The sequence below is a fragment of the Vicugna pacos genome, unplaced genomic scaffold (assembly GCF_048564905.1).
Source record: "Vicugna pacos unplaced genomic scaffold, VicPac4 scaffold_192, whole genome shotgun sequence".
In the NCBI taxonomy this organism is placed as follows: Eukaryota; Metazoa; Chordata; class Mammalia; order Artiodactyla; family Camelidae; genus Vicugna; species Vicugna pacos.
The window spans coordinates 1,741,696-1,767,519 of record NW_027328871.1 but is presented as its reverse complement, the minus strand read 5'-3'; the positions used below and the strand labels follow the sequence as shown (position 1 = coordinate 1,767,519).

Here is a 25,824-nt window from a genome sequence, read left to right as displayed (position 1 = left end):
TAATAATTTAACTGATTTTAAAGGGATTATAGGGTTATATTACAGTAAAATGTGCATGTAGGTGGGAAACACGTTAAAAAAAACCAGGGAAATCAAAATATTTTGTAGTACTATGATATTAAGGTAACTGATTTATTCACTTTCTATACTGTTTTCATAATGTCCTTGGTAGAATTTAAGCTTTTAATTGAAAAATTATACACTTTTAAATGTGACATAAGTTTAAACAATTTTTGTCTCTCCCCTTATATCTACAGTCAATAAAAAGTACACATCACAACAAAAATAAATACAACACAAAAGAATACTCTGGAATGCATGTGAATAGGTAGTTTGGTGGACTAAAACACACAAAAGAGGCTAAACTGTGGGAAGAGCAGATCTGGTGTATGCAACCAAGGCCCCCTGACTAGGATATATGAGTCCTCAATTTCAGAGAACCTAGTAGAAACAGGGTCTCAGCGGTTCACACAGCTTCGGCCTCCAACTACACCAGTACTCATGGTCACATGTAACTAGGAGGGAGCCACAATGGAGACAGAAATTCCATCCTTCAGACACTCAGACATTAATGAAACTGTCCCTACACCCCATTCACAGTGGTGGAGACAAGATACCTTGCAACACTGGACATAGGAAAGGCACTTGCCTGATTCTAAATACCCACCTGTTTTACACCTTTCCTCAATGTGTACACTGAGTCTCATGGGATATCAGATAAAAGGAAGGGTTCACCGGCCCAGTGACAAGAGTGGCATTAACTACCCGAGAAGTCTAAGAAGTGACAATGAAACCACATCTTTTATCCAGACAGTAGCGACTGGAAAGTGCCATTTTGAAATACTATCAGAGGTAGCTCAGGTAAGTAAAACCAAAATCTGTGCAATTTTGCAAACTACCAGAAAATAAAAGCAAGGACTCCAACTACCAATCTGTTATATAGTGTCATCAGAGCAATAATTTATCAAGATCATTACCAATCACACTAACTTTATAGGGCACTCGCACACACAGATACACAGACACAGACACCGACACAGACACACACGCACACGCACCTGTGCACACACACACACAAACACACGCACAATGTCAACCATGCAGCAAACAAACTTAAAGTCATAGTATATTGCCATATAACTAATAGAGAATCCATATAGGTGTCATTCAGAAACTCAATACAAAAAACAAAACTATGAAAGCAGTTTAGTGAGCTCAGGAATAAATGAAATGATGATAAGGAATACAGTGCCAAAGAGACTGAAACTATAAAATTACTAAAAATTATTGGAGGCAAGGAGAACTTAATAAATGAGATGAAGAATGCAACAGGAAGCATTGGATGAAGACTGTCTTTGTGGAAGAGGGATAAGCAAACTCACCAAAACAAAACTAGAAATGATAGGAGAGGGCAGAGATACAAGATAATAAAAAGTGAGGAAATTCAACAGTAGCCATCAGACTTCCTCTGGAAGTGCACATTAGAGAGGAATCCTGGAGGGAGTAAAAATTTAGAAGGCAGCTGATAGTTTATTTAAAGAAATAATAGTTGATAACTTCCAGAACATGTGTAAGGAACTGATATAAAATTCCGTGAGCCAACGAAACCCAATAACTTTAAGACAAAGGGACCTCCTTCAAGATATGTCATATGCAAATTGGCAAGTCAATGACAGAGTAATATTTTAAAGGCAGCCAAAAATAGTTATGATAATCTACAAAGGAACCCCCATTAGGTTATCAGCAGATTTCTGAGCAGAAAACATAGTCCACGGGTAAATAAAATTACATTTCAAACTACTGAAATAAGAAATCACTCACCCAATAATACTTACACAGTTATCACTTAGATATAAAGTGAAAATAAAGGCTTTTCCAGACAAACAAACATGAATGTGATGAGAAAAACAAAACCGAGACACCTTAAAAGAGGTGCAGAATAGAAGTCTTCCAAGAAATATAAAATGGCAAAAATGGGCAAAACATTGACCAAAATGCTAAGGAGAGACCATGAGAAATTTGCATCTGTTTCTTTCGGTATGTTTTTAAATGCTACTGTACCATATGTTTTAAAGAGAGAAAAATAGGAAATCAGGGACAATAAATATAGATAATTCAAACTGGTAACATGTTCACAACAGCAAAAGAAATAATATGAAACAGTAATTATAGAAGGTAAAGAGTAAAAACAAAACAATATTAAAGGAAGATTCTATCAGTAGAAAACAGGACTAAATTATACATCAGATATTTTATTTTAATTGAAGTACTGTAGATGTACTATATTGTGTAGTTTCAGATGTACAGCATAGCTTTTCTAATCATTTTGTAGATTATATTGCATTATGAATTACGACAATAATTTTAACCTACAATTATTTTAAACTATTGTGTATAACTCCATAATCTATACAGATTTTCCTTGTTGCTTTTCTCCCTTATGAATACTACTTTCTATCTGTCAATATTCAACCATTAAAAACTCTTTCCCTTCCACTATGGTAAACATATATTATTTCACGTATCTTTGAGTCTGCTTAAGTCTTGTCTAACTAATCTCTTTACCTCTCCAACATGTCTCTATCTACCTATCTATCTATCTGTCTATCTGTCTATCTCTCTACCAATCTATCATGTATTATCCTTCTATCTATCTATCTATCTATCTATCTATCTATCTATCTATCTATCTATCTATCTCTCTCTCTCTCTATCTCTCTATCTACCTATCTATCATTTATTATCCTTCTTTCTATCTATCTGTCATCTATCAATAGACAGCTATAGATAGATGTACACAGATATTTGTTATTCTTTAGATTCCACATATAAATTATATTATATACTTTTGTCTTTGTCTAAGTTACATCACTAAGCACATTATTTACCCAGTCCATTCAGGATGCTGAAATAGCAATGTGTTATACATTTTCATGGCTGAGTATTATTACATTGCATATTTATAGAAACATCATATCTTCTTAAGTCCATAGTCTACTGTGGACTCTTGGATTTCTTCCTTGTCTTGCATATTATAAACAGTGCTGTCATGAACATTGGTTCTTCTCAATTTAGTTATTTTTCCCCAGATTTTTCCTAGGAGAGGTATTACTGGGTCATATGGTAGTTAAATTTTTAGATTTTAAACAAACCTGAATAATATTTTCCAAAGAAGTTGTACCAATTTACATTTCTACTAAAGGTATACAAGATATTTCTTACCTACACATCGTCTCCAACACTATTTGTAGACTTTTTGATAATAGCCGTTTGTCCAGTGTGAAGTGATATCACATTGTGGTTTTGATTTGCAATTACCTAATAATTAGTAATGTTGAGCAATTTTATCACTTGCCTGTTACGCATCTGCATGTTTTCTTTGGGAAAAAATTAACTCAGGTATTCTGCTCTTGTTTTTGATTGGGTTTTTGTTTTTCACCTTGAGTTGTGTAACTTAAATCCATGTTACATCTATTAACATACATCTATTAACCCCTGGTCACTTGCATTGTTTGCAAATATGTTCTCCAATTACACAATCTTTTCATTTCATTGATTGTGTACTGAGCTGTACCGAAAGTTTCAAGTTTATTTACGTCCCACTTGTTTATTTTTGCTTTTATTTCTTTTGCCTTAGGAGAATGATATAAGAAAATAATCCTATGATATATATACAAAAGTTTATCACCTATATTCCCTTCTAGCAGTTTTATACTATCAGGTCTTACATTTAGGTCCTTAATAAACTTGGAGTTTATTTTTGTATATGATGTCAGGAAATTCTCTCATTTCACTGTTTTACATGTAGATGTCCAGCTTTCCAACACCATCCATTGACGTGACTGTCTTTTTTCCATTGTGTACTCTTGCTTTTTTTTAATCATAGGTTCATTGCTCATGGCTGTGTGGAATTATTTCTAGGTTCTCTGTTTTTATTGATTATATCTCTGTGCCAATGCCATACTGTTTTTTTTACTGTAGGTGTGTAGTAGAGTAAGGTATCTGGGAGGTTTATACCTCCAGATTTATTGTTTTTTCTCAAGATCATTTTGGCAATTTTTAATGGTTTCATGTAAAATTTAGAGTTATTTATTTTCTCATTCTGTGGAAAATACTACAGCTTTGTAACAGGAATTGCACTAAATCTGTAGGTTTCTTTGTGTAGTACGGCCATGTTAACAATATGAACTCTTTCAATTCAAGAGCACAAGACATCTTTCCATTTCTTTGAATCATTTTTAATTTCTTTGTCAATGTTTTATAATTTTCAGTGTTTAGAACTTTCACATATGTGGTTACATTTATTCGAGGATTTTCGGGGGTATGGGGTTTTAAATATTATTGCTTTCAACGTCCATTTTATGGTATCTCATGATTAATGTGTAGAAATGCAAGAGACTTCTTTACATTAATTTTGTACCCTGCTCCCTTGATGAAATTATTTATTGTGTATAATAGTCAGTGTGGAGCCCCTAGGACTCTCTATGAAGATTGTTATGCCATCAGTACTGGTGACAATTTTGCCTCTTTCTTTCCATTTTGCATTTCTTTTTCTTCTTTTTCTTTTCCTTTTCCTTTCTTCTATTACTATTGAACAGAATTGGTGAGAGTAGGAATCCTTGTCTTGTTCCCATATTCACCCAGAATTCTTTCACCCTTTCCCCTGAGTATTATAAATTGTCATAAATGACCTTTAGTATGTTGAGAGGTGATCCCATTTTACTTACTTTCATGAGAATTCTGATGATGAATGTATGTTCAATTTTGTCAAATGCTTATACTTTGTGTATTGACATGGTCTTGTGAGTTTTGTCCTTCCTTTATTAGATAAGTGTCATGCTGATTAACTTGTGTATGTTAAACCATCCTTGAGACTCTGGAAGGAATCCAACTGATCATCGTGTATAAACCTTTCTAAGTATTGCTGGATTCATTTGTTGATGTTTTTCTAGGATTTTTGAATTGATATCATCATTCATCAAGGATATTGCGTTTTCATTTTCATTTTTTTTTTTGGTAGTGTCTTTGACTGATTTTGTTATCAGGGTAATGGTGGCCTCATGGAATAACTTTGGGAATTTTCCTTCCTCCTTCATTTCTTAAAATATTTTGGGGGAAAAATTATTAGTGAAGGCATCCAGGCATTTTGTTCAAGGGGTGTTTATAAAATTATACAATTTATTTAACTTATACTGATTGCTCTTTTAATGTTCTCAGTTTTCTCTTTATTCAGTGTTGGCGGGATGTACGTTTCTAGAAATTTGTCCATTTCTTTTAGATCGTCCAGTTTGTTGTCAAGTAACCGCTCGTTGTGCTTTCATAATCTTTTTTTGTATTTCTGAAATATCAGATATTATTTTTACTCTTTCATTTCTTATTTTGTTTGGGTCCACTCTCTGTTTCTTGATAAGCCTGGCTAAATACTTACCTGTTTTTTAATATTTTTTAAAAAATTATATGGGTTGATTTTATGATTTGTAATTTATTTTTCAACTATTATTTTATTTTTTTTCAACATAAGCATTACAGATTTCTCATTCTACTGACTTTGGGTTTTGTTTGTTCTTATTTCTTGTTATTTTGGGCAGTATGCTTCATCCTTTCTATGATGTTTTTCTAGTTCCTTGTAGAAGTCTTGATTTGTTCTCAACTTCCCTCTTAGATTTGTCTTTGCTGCATCCCGTATGTTTTATGAAGCTGTGTTTTCATTTTAATTTGTCTCCAGGTATGATTTTATTACCTCTTTGATTTCATCATTGACCTTGTTTTATTGTATTTCTTTAAAGGATGTGGTTTGACTTCTTGATAGTGCTTTTTCTATTTTTCTTTCTAGAGTTGATACACAGTTTCTTACTTTTGTGTATGGAAAAATACTTGCTGAAATCTAAATTTGCTTAAAGTTCCTGAGGCAATTTTTATGACATAATATGTGGTTAATTCCTTAGATAACATCCTGTGAACACTTGAAATGTTTATGTGTTCTAATTTTCTGATGCAGTGTCCAATAGCTCAGTTAGGTTCAAATGATCTTATATGCTATGAAGATCTCTGTTTCCTTACAGATATTCATTCTGGATGATCTGGCTATCAGAATAGTTAGGTGTTAAACTCATCTATTATTATTGTTTCATAATGAATTAAATCTTTCATGTCTAGTAAAATTTCATTTTATACTTTGGATCTATGGTTTTGGGTCCATATATAATTTAATGAGTGTAACACCCTATTTTTTATTGATCAGTTTTTATTTATATAGTCTCATATTTGTTTCATTTTGGCCCCTATTTAAAAACATGTTTTGTATGAGTTGAGCATTGCAATCTGCACTCTCTTGTCATTTTCATGGAATATATTTTCCATTTATTTCCAGACTATATTTATCTTTCACCATAAAGTGAGACTTTTTGGTGGGGAGGCAAAGATGGTGGAGAAGAAAGATGCTCGTAGCTCACCCTTTTAATCAAATGCATCAAGAGTCATATACACAGACCCACCCAGCTAACCAGAGAACCTCCAGAACTCTGACAGATCATTCTCCTCTTCAATAGTTAAGATGCAAAAAATCTGGTAGGAGAAAAGGAGGAAAGAAAGAAGAAAAGGCAAAACAGAGTGGGGCAGTTCCCAAAGTGAGGGTGCAGCAAAGAAGGGCTGGTGCTCATTCACTGTGTCTCCCCTCTCAAACTGAGTGATTGGCAGGACAGAGGGGGAGCCTCCAAGTCTTGTACATGTACATAGTATAAGTTGACTGACAGAACTAAGTAAAACAGGCACAGAGGATCCCTGTGACACTCAGCCAAAGATGCAGCCCAGAAGCTGAGGGCAGGGCCTTGTTGCCCGAGCTGGGTGGTAGATGGGAATGGCTGCACTGTGGTGGCCTGGGGGAATGGAGTTGGCTTTGTGTCATGGCTGTGGGTGCACAGGGCAGAACAATGTGGGCCCTCCATAAAACAACAGGGCAAATGTGCCCTGTGGATGAAAGGGTGCATTCCCCATCTCTGAAAATCCACAAAAGTTTCTTGGTGAAGATAGCTGGGGCTCAGACACAGCCACCATACCTTCTGGTGCTTTACAACCATGTGGCAGAGGGTGTAAAACCTGCATCTACACCTAAGGAATTAGCAGCCTCAAGGGCCAGACCGAGACTTGTCTACAGCCTGAGGCACATATTATACTACTGTCTGGTTCCTCAGAGAACTTGTCTGCCAAGACAAACAAGGAGCTGGATTTTGGCCCAGACCAGGTACAGGGCTGTTCCTCAGTCTTCCCTCAGCCCACTTCTGGTGTGCAAACCTTAGGCAGAGCATAAAGTGGCACAGAGCAACAGAGTGATCAGCAACCTGAGGGGGAGGATGGCCCCTCAAATTTTGGGCTGGAATACAGTCCCTGACCATTGGGCTGGGAGAGGTCGTGATGCCCAATCCTGCCTTGTCAGTCTGCAACATCTGACTGCAGTATCGGGCAGGGCAGTGACAAGCCAGCCCAGAGTAAAGAGAGCTTCATCAGACCCAGTGTTGGGTGTAGGATCGATCTGCTTGATGACCTGCCCTGGGAGCAGAACAGATGAGGGCTCCAATGGAGGGCCTCTGGAAACAACAACCTGAGATTCCAAATCAGGATGAATAAAGAAAGAATTCACATTAAATGTACATAGTATCCAGGAGGACACTGACCACCCCCTTGTATTAATCTGTTTTTACCAGTTCCATTTTCTATTACACTCTTAATTTTTATTTCTTATTGAATTATATATACCCCAATTTTAATCCCTTTGAAATTTTTAAAATTTATTTATTATTATTATTTTTCAAACCTCTGCTTCAAATTCCTTTTCTATTATTCATTTTACAATGCCTTCAAAACTTTATTTAGCCCTTCTTTAAAATTCTTTATCTTTCTCTCTCTTTTATCTCTTTTCTAAGTTGTATAACTACATAGGCTTTAGGTAGTTAAACTCCTTTAGGACCACAGTAGATAACTGATACACCAAAAACCACATGCCAGAGAGGTAGTAGAAATTTGAAGAAGCATAGAAACAATTCCCTATTAAAAGAACAAGAGAAATCACCTGAAAGAATGATCAGTGAAATAGACATCGATATCCAACTTGATCAAGATTTCAAAAATGGAGTGACCAAATACTGAAGGTAATAAAAGAGATAGTGTTTACAGATATAAAATATGTCAAAAATGAAATGGAAGATTTAATGAAGTGCCGAGTAGAATAGGTAAACATGTTGACTGAGATGAGGAATGATTTAAAGGTGTAGCAAAGCTGACTAGATAATGCAGAGGAATGAATTAGTGACTTAGAAGACACGACAATAGAAAGCACCCAATCAGAAGAGCTACAAGAGAAACAATGAGAAACAATTGAAAAAAGCTCAAGTGACCTATGAGATAATAGAAAGCATGCCAATCTTGGCAAGATAGAAGTCCAAGAAGGGGAAGAAAGATCAAAGGGGATTGCAAAGTTTTTCTAGAAATCATGACTGAGAACTTCCAAAACTTAAAGAAGGAATCAGATATCCAAATACAGGAAGCCCAGAGTGTCCCAAACATGAAGAACACAAATACACCTGCACTAAGACATATAATTAAGGTGGCCAGAGTCAAAGATAAAGAAATGATCCAAAAGGCAACAAGAGAATGGTAAAGTGTGAGGTATAAGGGAATCCCCATAAAGCTACTAGCTGATTTTTCTACACAAATACTACAGGCCAGAATGGAGTGGCAAGACATATTCAAAGTCCTGAATGAAAAAATTAAATACTGTAGGATACTTTGACCAGCAATGCAATTCTTTTTGGTAGAAGTAGAAATAAAGGACTTCACAGATAAGAAAAAGCTTCAAGAGTTTAGCAACACTAGACCCATGCTAAAATAATTATTGAAAAGTCTTCTCTAAAAAGAAAAGCAACAGGATGCAACAGAAATGTGATACTCACAGCTGGAAAGGTGATAATTCATGAATGACAAATAAAATAAACACAAAATTTTAAAAGAAGTCATACAAATCATTGAGAGTGGAAGAGGGAGGCAGGGAAATACAGAATTTTTTTTTTTGGTCTTTCATTTTAAATTTTTTGTTCTCAGATAGGATAGGTTTGAGATAATCTAACTATCCGTTTAATAAAAGCAGTTATGGTAATGGTCTAATGGACTTCTAAAAAAGGGTAACAAGAAAACAAAAACTTATTCGGGAGTCACTAAAACTAAATAAATTTCATGATAATACAAAGGAAAATGACCAAACCATAAAAGGAAGATGAAAGGAATAAAGAGGAAATAACAAATCAACTGTAAATATAAGGTCAAAGTGGCAGTAAACACAAGCCTATCATCAATTATTTTAAAAGTTAATGGACTAAATGCTCCAGTCGAAAGTCATAGAGTGGCAGGCTGTATAATAAAGCAAGAACCTTCAATATGTTGCATACAAGAGACCTACTTCAGAGAGTAGGACAGATATAGATTGAGAATGAAAGGATGGAAAGGGTATTCCATAAAATTGGAAAAGCCAAAAAACAGTTGTTGCATTACCGATTTCAGACAAAATAGTCTTTAAAACAAAGGTCATAAAGAAAGATAAAGAAGGACATTTTATAATGATTGAAGGAGTGATACAGTATGAGAATAGCCCACTCGTTAATACATACGCACCAAATAGAGGAGCACCTAAGTACATAAAATAATTACTAACAGATATAAAGTGGGATTCATATTTGGAGATTTGAACAATGCATTAACATCACTGAACAAATCATCGAGATAGAAAATAAATTAGGCAACAGAAAAATTAAACAATACAATAGAAATATTACACTTGGTGGATATTTTCAAAGCATTGCAACCCCCCCAAATCAGGATATATATATGCTTTTCAAGTGCACGTGGAATATTTTCCAGGATTCATGGTGTACTTGGGCACAAAAGAAATCTCAGCAATTTTAAGAAGATAAAAATTACCTCAAGCATCTTTACTGAACACAATACCATGAAGCTAGAAATCAACAACAGAGAAAAAAGGAGAACAAAGGAAAACATGGAGATAAAACATTATGTTATTAAAAAACCAATGGGTCAATGAAGAAATCAATGCTGAAATGACAAATTACCTTGAGACAAAAGAAAATGAAAGCAAAACAACACAAAATTTATGGGACACAGCAAAAGCAGTGCTGAGAGGGGAGTTAATACTGATACAGGCCTTCCTCAAGAAAGAAGAACAACCACAAATAAACAATTTAACCCTCCAGCAGAATGAAGTAGAAAAACAAGACCAAAAAGGCAGTGGAAGGAAAGAAATCATCAATAATGGGGAGGAAATAAATAAAATAGATATTAAAAAGACCATAGGAAAAAAGTCAACCAATCCAAAAGCTGGTTTTTCCAAAAAGTAAGTTAAATCAACAGACCTCTGGCCAAACTCAAAAAGAAGAAAAGAGAGAGAGCACAAATTAGCAAAATGAGAAAGGAAAATGGAGAAATTACAACAAAAAAATAGAAAAACAGAATATCATACAAGAATATTATGAAGAGTATATGGAATAAAACAGTATAACCTAGAAAACATGGACAAGTTTCTGGAAACATACTGTCCACCAAGAATGAATCAAGACAAAACTGACCCCTTGAACAAATAGAGCACTAGAAATGAAATCAAAATAGCAACATAAAACCTCCCTACAAATAACAGTCCAGGACTGGACAGATTCACATCGGAATTCTACCAAACAAACAAAGAAAAACACATACCAGTCCTTCTGAAACTCTTCCAGAAGTTTGAAAATGAAGGAGTACTCCCAAAGACATTCTATGAAGCCACAATCACCCTGATACCACAACCAGGCAAAGACACTACCAAATAAGAGGATTATAGGCCAATAACATTGATGAACACAGATGCAAATATCCTCACCAAAAGAGTAGCAAATATAATCCAACAACACAGAAGAAAGATTATATATCATGACAAAGAGGGGATCAAACTAGGGACACAGGGGTGGTTCAACTTATGCAAATCAATCAATGTAATACAGCACATCAACAAGAGGAAGGGCCAAAACCACATGATCATCTCAATACATGCAGGAAAAACATTTGAAAAATTCAACACCCACGTATGATAAAAATTCTGACCAAAGTGGGCATGGAAGGAATATATCTCAGCAAACAAACCTGCAGCCAGCATAGTACTCAAAGGTGAGAGAGTCAAATTCTTCCTACTAAAATCTGGGACAGTAAAAGGATGCACACCATCATGACTCCTACTCAAGATAGTCTTGGAAGTCCAAGCCACAGCAATCAAACAAGAGAGAGAAGTAAAAGGGATGAAAATTTGAAAGGAAGAGATAAAAGTCTAACTATATGCAGATAATATGTTACTATTTATAGAAAACCATACAAGATCCAGAATGAAATTACTACAGCTGATCAAAGAATTCAGCAAGGTAGCAGGTTACAAGATTAAGGTTCAAATATCTGTGGCATTTCTTTATGCTAATGATTCAGATAATACTATAGAGCTATAGTCAACATGACAACACTGTATTGGTAGATAAACATACATATAGGCCAATGGCACAGTATAAAGAGCCTAGAAATGATCCCAAAAACGATTGGTCAATTAATCTTAGACAAAGGAGGCAAGAAATTACAATGGAAAAGAGACAGTCTCTTCAGCAACTGGTGTTTGGAGAACTGGACAGCAGCATATAATTCAATGAAGCTGGAACACTCCCAATGAAGCCAGAACACCATGCACAAAAATAAACTCAGAATGGATCAAATACTTAAACATAAGACAAGACACAATAAACCACAAAGAGGAAAATATAGGGAAAATATTATCTGATATAAGTCTCGAAAATTTTCTCGTAGAATAAATAAAACCAAGAATAAACGAATGAGACCTAATGAAACATACAAGCTTCTGCACAGTAAAGAAACCGGAAGTAAAACAAAAAGTCAACCTACGGAATGGGAAAAAATTTGCATATGAAACCGTCAAAGACTTGATCTCCAGAGTATATAAGCAGCTCATCTAACTGAATAAGAAAAAATAAACAACCCAATTCAAAATTGGGCAGAAGACCTGAACAAGCGATCCTCCAAGGAAGACATACAAATGATCAAAAGACACATCAGAAAATGCTCAATATCACTTATTATCAGAGAAATGCAAATCAAAACTGCAATGAGATATCACCTCACACCAGTCAGAATGGCCATCATTGAAAAATCCACAAATGATAAATGCTGGAGAGGCTGTGAAGTAAAGTTAACCGTCCTTCATTGCTGGTGGCAATGAAGTTTGGTGCAGCCACTGTGGAAAACAGGATGGAGATTCCTCAAAAGCCTAGGAATAGACTTACCATATAACACAAGAATCGCGCTCCTGGGCATAAATCCAGAAGGAACCCGAGTTCAGGAAGACACCTGCACCCCAATGTTCATAGCCAGCATTATTTACAATAGCCAAGACATGGAAACACCCTAAATGTCCATCGACAGTTGACTGGATAAAGAAGAGGTGGTATATTTATACAATGGAATAGTAGTCAGTCTTATAAGCTGATAACATAATGCCATTTTCAGCAACATGGATGCTCCTGGAGAAAATCAGTCTATGTGTAGTAAGCCAGAAAGAGAAAGAAAAATATCATATGAGAAGGCTCATGTGTGGTATCTAAAAACAAAACCAAACCAAACAAAAAACTCATAAATACAAAACAGAAATAGACTCGCAGGCAGAGAATACAAAATTTTAGTTGCCAAGTGGGTGGGGTGTGGGAATAGATAGTCTGGGACTTCAAAATTCTAAAATAGATAAACAGGACAGTACTGTATAGCACAGGGAAATATATAAAAGATCTTAAGGCAGCTCACAGGGGAAAAAATGGTACAAGCAATGTATATAAGTTCATTGTAACTAAAAATTTATGCTCTACAATGGAATTTGAGACACCTTTGTAAAATGATTAAAAATCCATAAAAAAAAGTTAAAAAAGAAAAAAACATGAACCTAAATATTACATGTATAAATATAAATTAGAGAGATAAACAACTATGCAAAAGAGTAGTAAAACCTAAATTTTGTTTTTGTTGTCTTTTTAAGATAAGCAAAATCAAAAATCCTCTATCCAGATGCATCATGAAGAAAAGAGAATTGATCCAAAAAAATAAAGTCAGAAATAAATATGGAGAAATAACAATTGTTCCCTCAGATATACAAAAAGGGGATCATTTTGTCAACACTTATATGACAATGAACTGGACAACTTAGAAGAAATAGACAAATGTCTAGAAAGAGACAGGGATAAGGAGAAACAAATAATTTGAACAAACTGTTTATTAGAAGAAAGCAACAATCTGCATTTAAAAAATCGTTAAACGTTAGTGCAGATTTAAACAGCTCCCATGGAACACTGTACAAAAATTCAAAGCAGAACTTATAATCTTCACACTATTCAAAAATAGTGAAGATGTGGGAAACTCACAAATTATTTCTATGAAACTTTCATCACCCTGATAGCAAAGCCAACAAACAAACTACAGGCATATAAAATTTCAAGCCAATATCTTTGATTGACATAGATGCAAAAATTCTAAAAAATATTATTAGCAAACTAAATACAGCAATAATTAAAATGAATTATACAACATGATCAACTTTAATTTATTGCAGGGTAATAAGAGAGGTGGAACATACATGAAATCAATCAGTTCGATACACCACATTAACAAAAGAAAAAGGGAAAATGAAATGATCATCCCAATAAATCCATCAAAAGCATTTCACAAACTTCAACTTTTATTCATTAAAAAGCAGCAACAACAGCAATAACAAAAAACAACAGAAAGAACAACAACAGAAACCTCTAACAAAAGCAGGATTCAGGAAAAATATCTCAACGTAAATGAGTCATTAATAACAGACACACAGACAACATAATATGCAAAAGTGAATAACTGAAAGCCAAATTAAGGAATAAGAAAAGGATGCCCACTCTCACCATTTCTATTAAACACAGTATGGGAAGTCCTAGTAACAGCAATCAGACAAGAAAAAAATGTTATTCAAGTTGGATTGAATGAAGTAAAACTGTTATTATTTTAGATGACATGATAATATATATAGAGAACCCTAAAGATTCACCACACGAAAACAAATAAAACTAATAAAGACATTTAGCAAAGTAGCATGATTCATGATTAATATACAAAAACTGTCACATTTCTTTACCCTAACAAAGAAATATTCCATAATTTTAAAAAATCCATATGAAATCAAATCAAAAATGAAAAACCTATGGAAAAACCAAGATAGTAAAATCTATAGGAGACTGATAAATATATTTGAAGATGATGCCTAGAAATGGAAAGAAATCTCAAGGTCTTAGTTTAGAGGAATTAATATTGTTAAAATATACATACAAAAAATGATGTCCACAGATATAAATTGATGCAGTTCGAACTACATGATATTTTCCACAGAAATTAAAACAGTCCTAAGATTTGTATGTAACTGCAAATGTACCAGAACTGCCAAAGGAACAATGAGGAAAAAGAACAAATTTGGAGCCATAACCCAATAACCTCCCAGATATCAGACTATATTACGAAAACAGTAATCAAAATAGCACAATACTGGAAAACGAACAAACATCTATATCACTGGAACAGAATACAAGGTAGAAATAAAACATCACAACCATGGTCAACTAAACTATGACAAAGGAAACAAAAATATACAATGCTGAAAAGACAGTCTTCAGCAAGTGATGTCGAGAAAGCAAGGCATCTACATGTAAATCAATGAAATTATAACACTCCGTCACACTGTACAAAAATAAACTCAAAATGCTTGAAATATCTGAATATAATACATGACAAAATAAAACTCCTGGAAACTAACATAGGCAAAACAAGACATAAATTGTAGCGAATTTTTCATATGTCAATCTCCCATGCTGAAAACAATAAAAGCAAAACAAACAAATAGGTCCTAATTAAACTTAAAACCTTCTTCATAGCAAAATAAACAATATGAAAAGATGAAATTCCTAATGGGAGAAAACATTAGAAAACAATGCAATTAACAAGAGGCTAATTTCTAAAATACACAAATCGTTCATAAAACTCTATTTCAAAAATCTATAATCTACTCAGCCAGAAAATGAGCAGAAGAGAATTCTCTAAAAAACACACACAGATGACAATCAGAAACATAAAAACATGCTCACATAGCTAATCATTATACAAATGCAACACAAAAATCAAATAATGTTTTACCTCACACTAGTCAGAAGGGCTGTCATCAAAATGTCTACAAATAATAAAGACTGTGGAAGTTGTGGAGAAAAAGGGACTCTCCAACGGTGTTGGTGGGAATGAAAATTGGTGCAAGCACTTTGGAAACAGTATGGATGTTCCTTTAAATAATTAAAATAGACCTATCATATGACTCAGCAATCCCACTCCAGGGCATATAAAGCATAAAACCTGAAAACAAAGTATCCTAGGGTAAAACATAAGAAGCACACTCTGACATTGGACTGAAATTGATTCTACATATATCTCCTCTGGCAAGGGAAGCAGAGGGAAATCTAACAAAATATGATTGTATCACTCTAAACAGATTTACACTGCAGAAGAAATGATCAATAAAATGAAAAGTCAACCAACATATTGGGAGAATATGTTTGCATGTGATATTTTCCAATCAATTGTTAATATCCAAATATATGGCAAACTCTTACCCCACAACACCAATAAAAGAACAAACAATCCAATTAAAAAAGTAAGTAAGAACTGAATAGATAGATCTCAATCAATTATCTGTAGAAAACTTACAGATGCCTAAATGACACATGAAAATATGTTCAGAGTTATCAATTATTAGGAAAGTCATAAACCAAAAATGAGACAAGACTTCAAAATTGTCAGAAATTTCTCATCAAAAAGAAAAGAAACATATGTTGGTGAGATTGTAGAGAAAAAGGAACACCATGGACACTTTTTATAGGAATGCAAAGTATTGATTCCATTGCATATGTACATCAAATTTTCTTCATCCATTTTTCGGTCAAGGGATGTTGGGTTTGCAGGTTCCTGTCTGAAGGCTCTAAAGAATAAGCCCATGGGCTGAACTGATAAACAAGCTGTGAGGAATGTCACATATCCAGGCTGGATAAGAAGTGGCCTGCACATTGTATCCAGTATGGATGGCTAGATAGCCTATGCTGGGTAAGATCCTCAGAGGAGGACAACCTAAGACAGGCACAGCCGGCTGGATAAGAGATGGCCTACTTAATGAAGTTCCGTGATGAATTTTAAAACAATCCTTGATCATTTAACATCCTGTGCTTACTGCAGGATCATGGGGACATAAATAGCTTAAGATTATTAACATTGTTATAACTTAGATGATATATGAGGCATTGTGCATGTCCTACATAAACCCTTTTCCTAGGAATCAATAAAAAGAGAACTGCTCCTCTTCTGTCCACACAGTGTTTGTCTGTATATGATATCGTGCCACTGACAGTGTTAATGTAATTTGTTGGGAGTATTTTAAAAGGATGTTGCATTATATACAATGCTCTTTTTGCACCTATTGAAATTATTATGTGAGTTTTATTTCTCATTCTGTAAGTGTGGCATGTCACCTATATTGATCTGAATATTTTGAAGTATCTTTAAACCCAGGGATAAGTCCCTTTACTCATTGTATGTGCATGATACATTAATGTGTTGTTGAATTGACTTTCCTCTTTTGATGAGAATTTTGGCACATATGTTCATCAGGGATAATATTCCATATTTTGCATCTAATGTACTTTCTTGCATTGTTATGCAAATAAATCTGGCATCATAAAATAACTTTGGAATCTTTCACCCCCTTGAAATTCTTGGAAGATTTTTGGAAGAATTGGTGAAAAATTGTCTTCAAATGTATCACAGATTTCACCAGCAAAGTCATCTTGTAAATGTTTTCTGGTTTGGGAGGTTTGGATTACTGATTTACTCATACACACTTTTGCTATATTTAACTTTCTAATTTCTTATTGAATCAGTATTGGAAGACATATGTTTCTGAGAATTTGTCTTTTATTCTAGGTCATTCAAATCTTTGGCTAGTGTTAATTTCTTATGACGCTATGCATCTCTACATCAGTGGTAATATCTTCTCTATTATTTCTAATTTTATTTGAGATTTTATTTTCTTAGCCAACCTAAACGTTTGTCTACTTTATGTTTAAAAGAAACAGACTTTGGTTTTTTTTTATATTTTTAATTGTTTCTCTTATTATTTGCCTTACTCTCATTGATTCAATTTTCTTCTTTATTCTTTCTGTTTTCTCCTAGATTCTTGATGTGTAAAGTTAAGTAGTGTGAATCTTTGTATTTCTTTTATTATTAAATATAATATATATATTTATTTATTTATATATTTACATATTTATTAATTTATTTATCAATGAAATAAGTCATTTACAATGTGTCAATCTGTGGTGTATAGCATAGTGTGCCCATACACACATATAATTCTATGCCTATAAAATGTTACTTCACGATATTTAACATAATGGCCTGTGTCATACAAAAGAAACTTTGAAAACATCATTTTTTATATACAGTGGATAACATTTATAAATCTACAGCTCCCAAATATATCCTCTCGAAGCCCATTTCCACAGTAATCTAAAATTGTTTAGAAGATCTGCGAGTATGTTTCAGTTTTGTAGATGAAATCATAGTGTTCCCATCCATATATTTTTTAAAGCTTCTTCATGCGTAATATCATGCATTATATTTCTTTCTATTTCTGGCTAACTTCAATTAGAATGACACATGTTTGGGACATCTTTTTTGCTGCAAATGTCATTGTTTTATCATTTTTATTGCAGAATATTATTCCATTGTGTAAATATGGCATAAATTCTGTATACTGTCATCTGTTGTTGGGCAATTATGTTGCTTCCATATTTTGGCTTTTGTATACTGCACTGCTAAGGACATTGGGGTGCACGTGTCTTTTTGAAATAGGGTTCCCTTTGATATATACCCAGAAGTGGGATTGCTGGATCGTATGTTAAGTTTATTTTTATTCTTTTGCTGAATCCCCATCCTGGTTTCCAAAATGACTGCACCAAACTACATTCCTACCAACTGTGTAGGAAGTTTCCCTTTCTCCACAGCTTCCCCAGCATTTATTGTTTGTGGACTTTTAAATGATAACCACTGTGACTACTGGGAAGTAATTTTTCATTATAGTTTTGAATTGCCCTCCTCTGATAATGATAATGACCATTTTTTTTCTTTATTCATATATCTGTGTGGCATTTGAACATCTCTTTTGGAGAATTGCTAGTTTAGGGATTCTTCCCATTTTCAGATTGGGTTTCTTGGTTTTTTTTTTATTATTATTAGGTTGTATGAACTCTTTATATTTTGGAAATTAAGACTTTGTCAGTTGCATCACTTCTAAATATTTTCTTTAATCCTGCAGGTTGTCATTTTGCTTTGTTTATGGTTCCTTTTGCTGTGCAAAAGCCTATAAGTTTTATTTGATCCAATTTATTAATTTTGCTCTTACATCCCTTCCCTGGGTAGGCTGTTGTAGGAGATCATTGCTGAGATTTATCTCAGAGTGTTTTGCCTATGTTTTCTTCTAGGAGATTTACTGTGTCTTACTTATATTTAAGTCTTCTAGACATTTTGAGTTTATTCTTGTGTACGGAGTGAATGATTGTTCTAACTCCATTGCTTTGATGCTGCTATCCAGTTTTCCCAAAACCATTTGGTGAAGAGATGGTCTTTTCTCTGTCATATTCCTAGCTAGTCTGTCAAAGATTAATGGAACATAGGCCTGTAGATTTATTCCTAGGGTCTCTATTCTGTTCCATTGGTCCATATGCCTGTTTCTGTACCAATGTCATGTCATTTTTATTATTGTAGCTCTGCCATAGTGTATGGAGAACTAATGGGGTATTCCTCCAGCATCTTTCTTTTACTTCAATATTGCTTTTGTAACTATGGTTTTTTTTATGACTCTATGTATATCTTAGGATCATTTGTTTCAGTCCTAAAAAGAAATGTTTTGCATAATTTGATCGGAAATCAAATTTTCTTGACTGATCGTTCTGGTTAGGACTTCCAAGACTATATTGAATTGAAATTGTGAGAATGGGCAACCTTGTATTGTCTCAGGTTTTTGTGAGAAGGGTTTCTGTTTTCCACCATTGAATATTTTGCTGGCTATATATTTGTCATAAATAGCTATTATTATGTTGAGATATGGTCCCTCTTTACCCACTGTGATAAGAACTTCTTTTGCAGATAGGTGTTAAATGTTATCAAATGATTTTTCTGCATCTACTGTGATTATCATGTGGTTTTTTGTCTCTCTTTTGTTGATATGGTGTATCACAAATGATTGATTGATTTGCATATGTTACACCATCCTTGTGTTCCTGGGATGAACCTAACTTGATCATGGTGTATGATCTTTTTTTTACATGCTGTTGGATTCTGTTTGTTAATAATTTCCTAAGGACTTTAACATCTATGTTTATCAATGATATTGGCCTATAGTTTTCTTTTTAGGTAGTGTGTTTGTCTGGTTTTATTTTCAGGTTGATGTTGGCCTTATGGTGTGAGTTTGGGAGTACTCTCTCCATATGAATCTTTTGGAAGTGTTTGAGGAGGATTGGTATGGATTTTTCATTGTATGTTTGGTCAAATTCCCCAGTGAAGGTATTTGGGTCTGAATATTTGTTTGTAGAGATTTTTTTTTATTTTACTGATAATTCTATTCCATTTCTGGTGATTTGTCTGTTCAAATGGTCAATTTCTTTTGATACAATAATGGTGGGCCGAATGTTTCCAGAAACTTCTCCATTTCTTCTAGATTATCCAGTTTGTTTCCATGCAGTTGCTCATGGTATACCCTTATGGTTTTTTGCAAATTTTATGTACTCTTTGTAGTTTCCCCATTTTCACTATGTGTGTTATTTGTGTTCTCTCTCTTTTCTTGTTGGTGAGCCTGTCCTGAGTTTTGTCAATTTTGTTGACTGTTTCAAAAAACAGTTTTATTGATTTTTTCTATTTTTAATCTTTATTTCAAATCTTTCTCCCTTGCTCTTTATTTTCCCGCTTTCTGCTGACTTTTCATTTTGTTTGTTCTTCTCTTCATGATTAGTTTACATAGAACATTAGATTAGTTATTTGAAATTGCTCTTCTAATTTGAGGCGGACCTTGTCACTGTGAACTTCCCTCTTAAGCCTGCTTCAACTATATTCCATATACTTTGTGTAGTGTTGTGTCATATTTCTCAAGATATTTTTTAATTTCTTCTTTTAATTCATCACCTACCCTCCTTGTTTTAGTACAATGTTTATTAATTTACATGCTGTCATTTTATCTCCCTGTTTTTCTGTGATTCATTTCTTGTTTCATGTTATTATACTCAGAAAAGATGCTTGAAATCTTTTTTAACTTCTTAAATTTGATTAGGCTTCTTCTGTGCCTTAGTACATAAACATTCCTAGAAAATGTTCCTTGTGCACTGGAAAAGAATGTATATTCTGTTTTGGGGATAAGTAGTGTATTGAAACTATCAATCAAATCCAATTATTTTATTGTATCTTTTTGTATCTTTGTTCCCTTATTAATTTTCTGTCTGAAAGACCAGTCTAGTGATGGTAATGGGGAGTTATAGTGTCCTACTGTGATTGTGTTCCCATCAATTTCTCCCTTTTTATCTATTAGTATTTACTTTATGTACTTATGTGCTCTTATATTGAGTGCATATATAGTAATGAGTATAAAACCATCATTTTGTATTGCTCTTTAATCATTATATCATGTCCTTGTTTATCTTTCTCTATGGCCTTTCTTGTAAAGTCTATTTTGTTTGAAGTCAGTACTGCTTGTCCTCCTTTCTTGTCATGTACATTTGCATGGAATGTATTTTTCCATTTTCTGACTTTCAATTGATGTGTGTTCCTCTTTCTAAAGTGGGTCTCTTGTATGCTTCGTAATGTAGGGTCTTGTTATATTATCCCATCTGACAATATACATCTTTCGATTGAAGCACTAAGTCCATTAACATTTGTAACAATTATTGATAAACTAGTGTTTATTTCCATTTTGAACTTAATTTTCCAGTTGATTTTGTATTACCTTTTTATTCATTTCTTTTTCTTTTTGTGGCTTTATAAGTTTTCTTTTATTATCTTGGTTTTTTTCTAGCTTTGTGTCTTCATTGTAAGATGTTGACTTATTGTTACCCTGTTTTGTATGTATATTGACCCGTTACTATATATTTTTATAATAACTGAAAGGAATATAAATTTAAATGCATCATACAGAGAACAGAAATAAGAAGAAAATAATCTGTATTGTCCTGTTTCACTATCTAAATTTTAAATTTAAACTTAAAAATTTTGACGTCCTGTTTTACAATATCATTATTATTCTGTTGTAAGTCATTGTAGCTTTTGCCTTTCTAATTATGCCTTTCTCTTTCTATAGCATCCTGCTTCTTTATTTTTTGAGGAGATGTTTCATTATGTCTTTTTCTGTTGCTAAATTCTTTTAGTATTTGCTTGTGTGGAGATTATTTTTCTCTCCTTCTATTCTAAAGTTTAGCCTTGCTTGATATCTTATCTTAGATAACAGATTTCTTTCATTCTGGACTTTGAATATGTCTTGCCACTGCCTTCTGCCTGTTGTATTTGTGTGAGGAACATGTTTAAAAATAAAATGTATATAATTATATATATGTAAAGAATACCTACAAATGAAGTTAACAAATACAGAGAAAACCTATACTTTAAAAAATAGATAACATAGATGAAGGAAATTAAAATTGATCCAAAGAAATGAAAAGATCTCTTATGTTAATGATGTGAAACAGTGTGGTTGAAACAACCATACTACACAAAGGAATCTACATTTAATGTGATTCATGTCAAAATAACCATGAGATTTTTAAATTAAATAGAAGAAATAATTTCAAAATTTATATGCAACCACAAAGATCTTAGTTGCCAAAATAATCTTGAAAAAGAGTATTGAATATAATATTGTAAATTTCTCTGTTGTTAAACAGTCCTACAAAACTTTAGTAATTTAAACAACATGATACTGGCTCAAAAACTGACACCAATCAATAGAAGAGAATAGAGCAACCAGATATAATCCCTCTCACCTATGATAAATTAACCTATGAAAAAAGAAGCAAGAGTATTAAATGAAGAAAAGAGATTCTCCTCAATAAGCATTGCTGGGGAGGCTGAACAATTGAAAGATAGATTAGAGTATTTCCTCACATTGTATACAATCATTAAGCACAGAATATCTTTTATTTATTATGTTTACTTATATTTTTCCACCTGTAATTTATAGATCTATGTTTAGATCTTTTATTTAACTTATCAAATGTATTCCTATTTTATTCTTTTTTGTATAAATTTACACACAATTGATTTCCTAATTTCTCTTCCTGATAATGTGTTGTTACTATATAAAAATGCAATGGATATTTGTATATTGATTTTGTATACAGCAAGTTTACTAAGTTTGTTCATTATTTCTCACAGTCACTGGCAGTGTGTGTGCAGTTTTCTAACTATGTATAATTATGTCATCTATAAAAATTTTACTGCTTGCTCACAAGTTGAATGACTTTTATATTTTTTCTTGATTAGTTGTTCTGGCTAGAACTTCTAGTAGTGTAATATAGGACTTGTTTGTATGAGCTATTTTTTCTTATTACTGTACCAGAGAAAAACCTTCCTGTATGTTAACATTGAACTTGATGTTAGTCATTGGTTTTTCATATACGGATTTTACTATGTTTAGTCATATTCTGTCTACAGCAAATTTGTTAAAAAAATTTTTATAAAAAAGTTAAGATCAGATCTGTGAATAATTTTCCTACATATTTTGAGATTTTTATTTTTGAATTCTTTATTTAACGGATGGTACCACATTTATTGATTTGCATATGTTAAATAAAATTAAGAATCAGGACTAAATTCAACTTAACTATACTTTATAATACTTATAATATGCCATGACTTCAGCTTCCTAATATTTACTTAGAATGGAATATACACATACTGAAGAAAAAATTTACATTGTAGCTTGAGTGAACATTTGTTTATTTAAAAATTTTATCTCTCATTTTGAATTTGGCTTATGTTTAGTGGAATTTATGTCTAAATAAAGAATACAATTTTGGTAGAACTGGCTTTACTACAGTTCACTGATACAGAACCTAGCTATTATTAACAATAAGTGCACAAAACACTTGCCTTAAAATGCTGCATTATACTAACAATGCCAACTCTTTCAGGATGAGAATCATATTGCTTCCTAAAATGCATTATTTGGTCTTTTAAACCCCATCCCACATATAATGTTATTTCTTTGTTTTTGATTGTTTGTTTGCCCCTTAATGGAGGCACTGATTTTTGAACCCATGATCTTCTGTATAAGTTTATATATCAACATCATTTTGGAACACTTAAGAGAAGCCGCAAGAGCATGGACTATAATGATGAGAAGAAAATTTATTACTTCGAGGGACTGAAAAACCTCTGAGTGAAAGAATGGCAAAAGTAAACTTTTATAAGAATAACTTAATAATTTCTCTTTTGTAATTTTAAAGTAGAATACTAAATTACATTTGTTTTACTTACAGCACTAAATTATATTTTCATACAAAAATTACCCCTTTGGGATTTCTTAAATTTGATTCATTATTTTAATCTAGTTTTATTTCATAAATATTTATCATTTATTCTAAAACATACCAAATACACTGATATGTATTCTGCTCATGTTTTGAATAAAGAGCTACTTCTTGTAAAGTAAACAGATAAATAACTACTTCCATTTCCAAATCAAATTAAGTTTCACCTTACTAATTATAATGAAATAGGTATACATTTCCTGCAGAGGTTTTACACAAATTTCACTTAAAATTCCATAACTTTAAAATTATTATATATATATTGTGCATTATTTATACTCTGTTCATCAATGTTGTATAAATTTGTGTACAAAAGTATGGAGATTTGTTTTATTTCATAGACCCCAGCATTAATTATTTAAAAAGATTTTCTTGGGGTAATAATTGCAGATCACACTATAAAAAAAGGCATCCTATATGTTTCATTTTAACTGGATGAATGAGAAGTAAACACTGGCTGAATGTTACACTTGACTTGCTAGGAGACCAGTCGTTTTGTGATGTCACATCTACTCAAGTTGAGAACCATTGTGATGGCCTAGTAGTTTATCTGTGCAGGCCTGCCAGAGCAGCATATGAAGCTGCAGTGCTCAAAATCATTCAGATTAGAAAAGTAGCTGTAGAAAAAGTTATTTGAGATGGCAAATATTTCTTCAGAATTTCAAGATAGGTCTCATAACGATGGACCAACTGGTTCAGGAAACTCCGGAAGATCTGTATTGTGTGATCCAACAATCTCTGGGGACTTGTCTTGAGGTCTATGATTGAAGTAAGTGATTTTCAGAATTTGTCTGAAGAATCCTTGTTTAAAAGTCCATGTTACACATATTGTGTCTCTGAGCCAGATGAAGATAATGATTTTCGTTCTCTGACATTTCCAAGAAAAATCCAGAAAATGGCTGGGAATTATCAATTTAAATCCAACTGGTGGGATGATAATGAAACTTCCATAGTGATTGATGAAGTTGTCTTAAAGAAGGAAGTTTTGGAAAGAAAGTCCCCTTTCAGAGTATTTGAAACTGGAAGTATGAAAAGTTTAGTTAGACAGCTTAACATTTATAAGTTTAGGAAAGTGCAGCAGAATTTTTAAAGATCTGCTTGTCTAGCTGACTTTCTAGCAGAAGAAAAAGAAGTCTCTCTTTTAAGCAAGGTATTCAGTAATTGTAGTTACGACTTGGTAACTTATATATAAAATTTTATTTTGTACATCGATCTATGGTAATGTAAATGTAAAAGTAGAGTTTGAAAACTGTATAAAACTACAAATGCTAAAATTCTTTATTTTTTCAAAAAATGAGGACAGAGCCTTAAGTATTCAAGATTGTGTGAAACTTTCCTAGCAACTAGGAATCTTACGAGAAATCTAAATAAAGGTATTAAAGCCGCTTTTAAAAAGTGGCTTTCACCGTTACTGCAAATGCTAGCTTCTTAAATTTGAATACTTAAATACTATTTAAATGTGCATATTCCAAATAAGGAATTTCAAAACATAGTCAGCAATGTGCATATTTTGATGATATTATCTTAGCATAGTAAACGTGAAATCTGAGGTTTTGTAGGTTAGGCTTAATTTAGTCTTGTATTTTGGTTTAAAATATTACTAAAATCTTTCTCTTTTGGTTGTAGCTGCAGTTCTGCCATAATCCAAATCTTAAACGAGGCTGTCCCCAGCTTTTAGTGAGAATAAAAAGAAGAATTGGGATTAAAAATGTCTCTCTGGTATCTTCATTGGCTGAAGATTTCAAAAAGAAGCACGTTAAAGCAGGGGGTAACGTGCATAATGAAAATTTTGATTTTGTGGTTGACACTAGAGGAGAAAGTGCATTTTTACTTTCTGCAAATTTAAACATGCCTCTAATAAGGAAGCCCTCTTCTAGCCACATAATAGGTGATACAACTACCTTGATCAGAGGTGATTTTTCTCCTCCATTTTCAATATCAGTTAGATCACCAGAACAATATTGCAATGGATCAACGTGCTTTTTTAAATCAGTTGACCACTGCCCACAGGCACTCTCAAAGCAGCTACACTGAAGCAAATGGCCGTGTTGTGAAC

The 25,824-nt window shown here is 33.1% G+C and overlaps 1 long non-coding RNA gene across 1 annotated transcript; it reads left to right on the top strand.

The window, feature by feature from the left end:
- Nucleotides 1–24,344: 24,344 nt before the first annotated feature.
- LOC140695258 (uncharacterized) lies at nucleotides 24,345–25,479 on the top strand. Its single transcript, XR_012070954.1, has 2 exons — nucleotides 24,345–24,537; nucleotides 25,395–25,479. It is a non-coding gene; the product is annotated as an uncharacterized lncRNA (long non-coding RNA).
- Nucleotides 25,480–25,824: the final 345 nt, after the last annotated feature.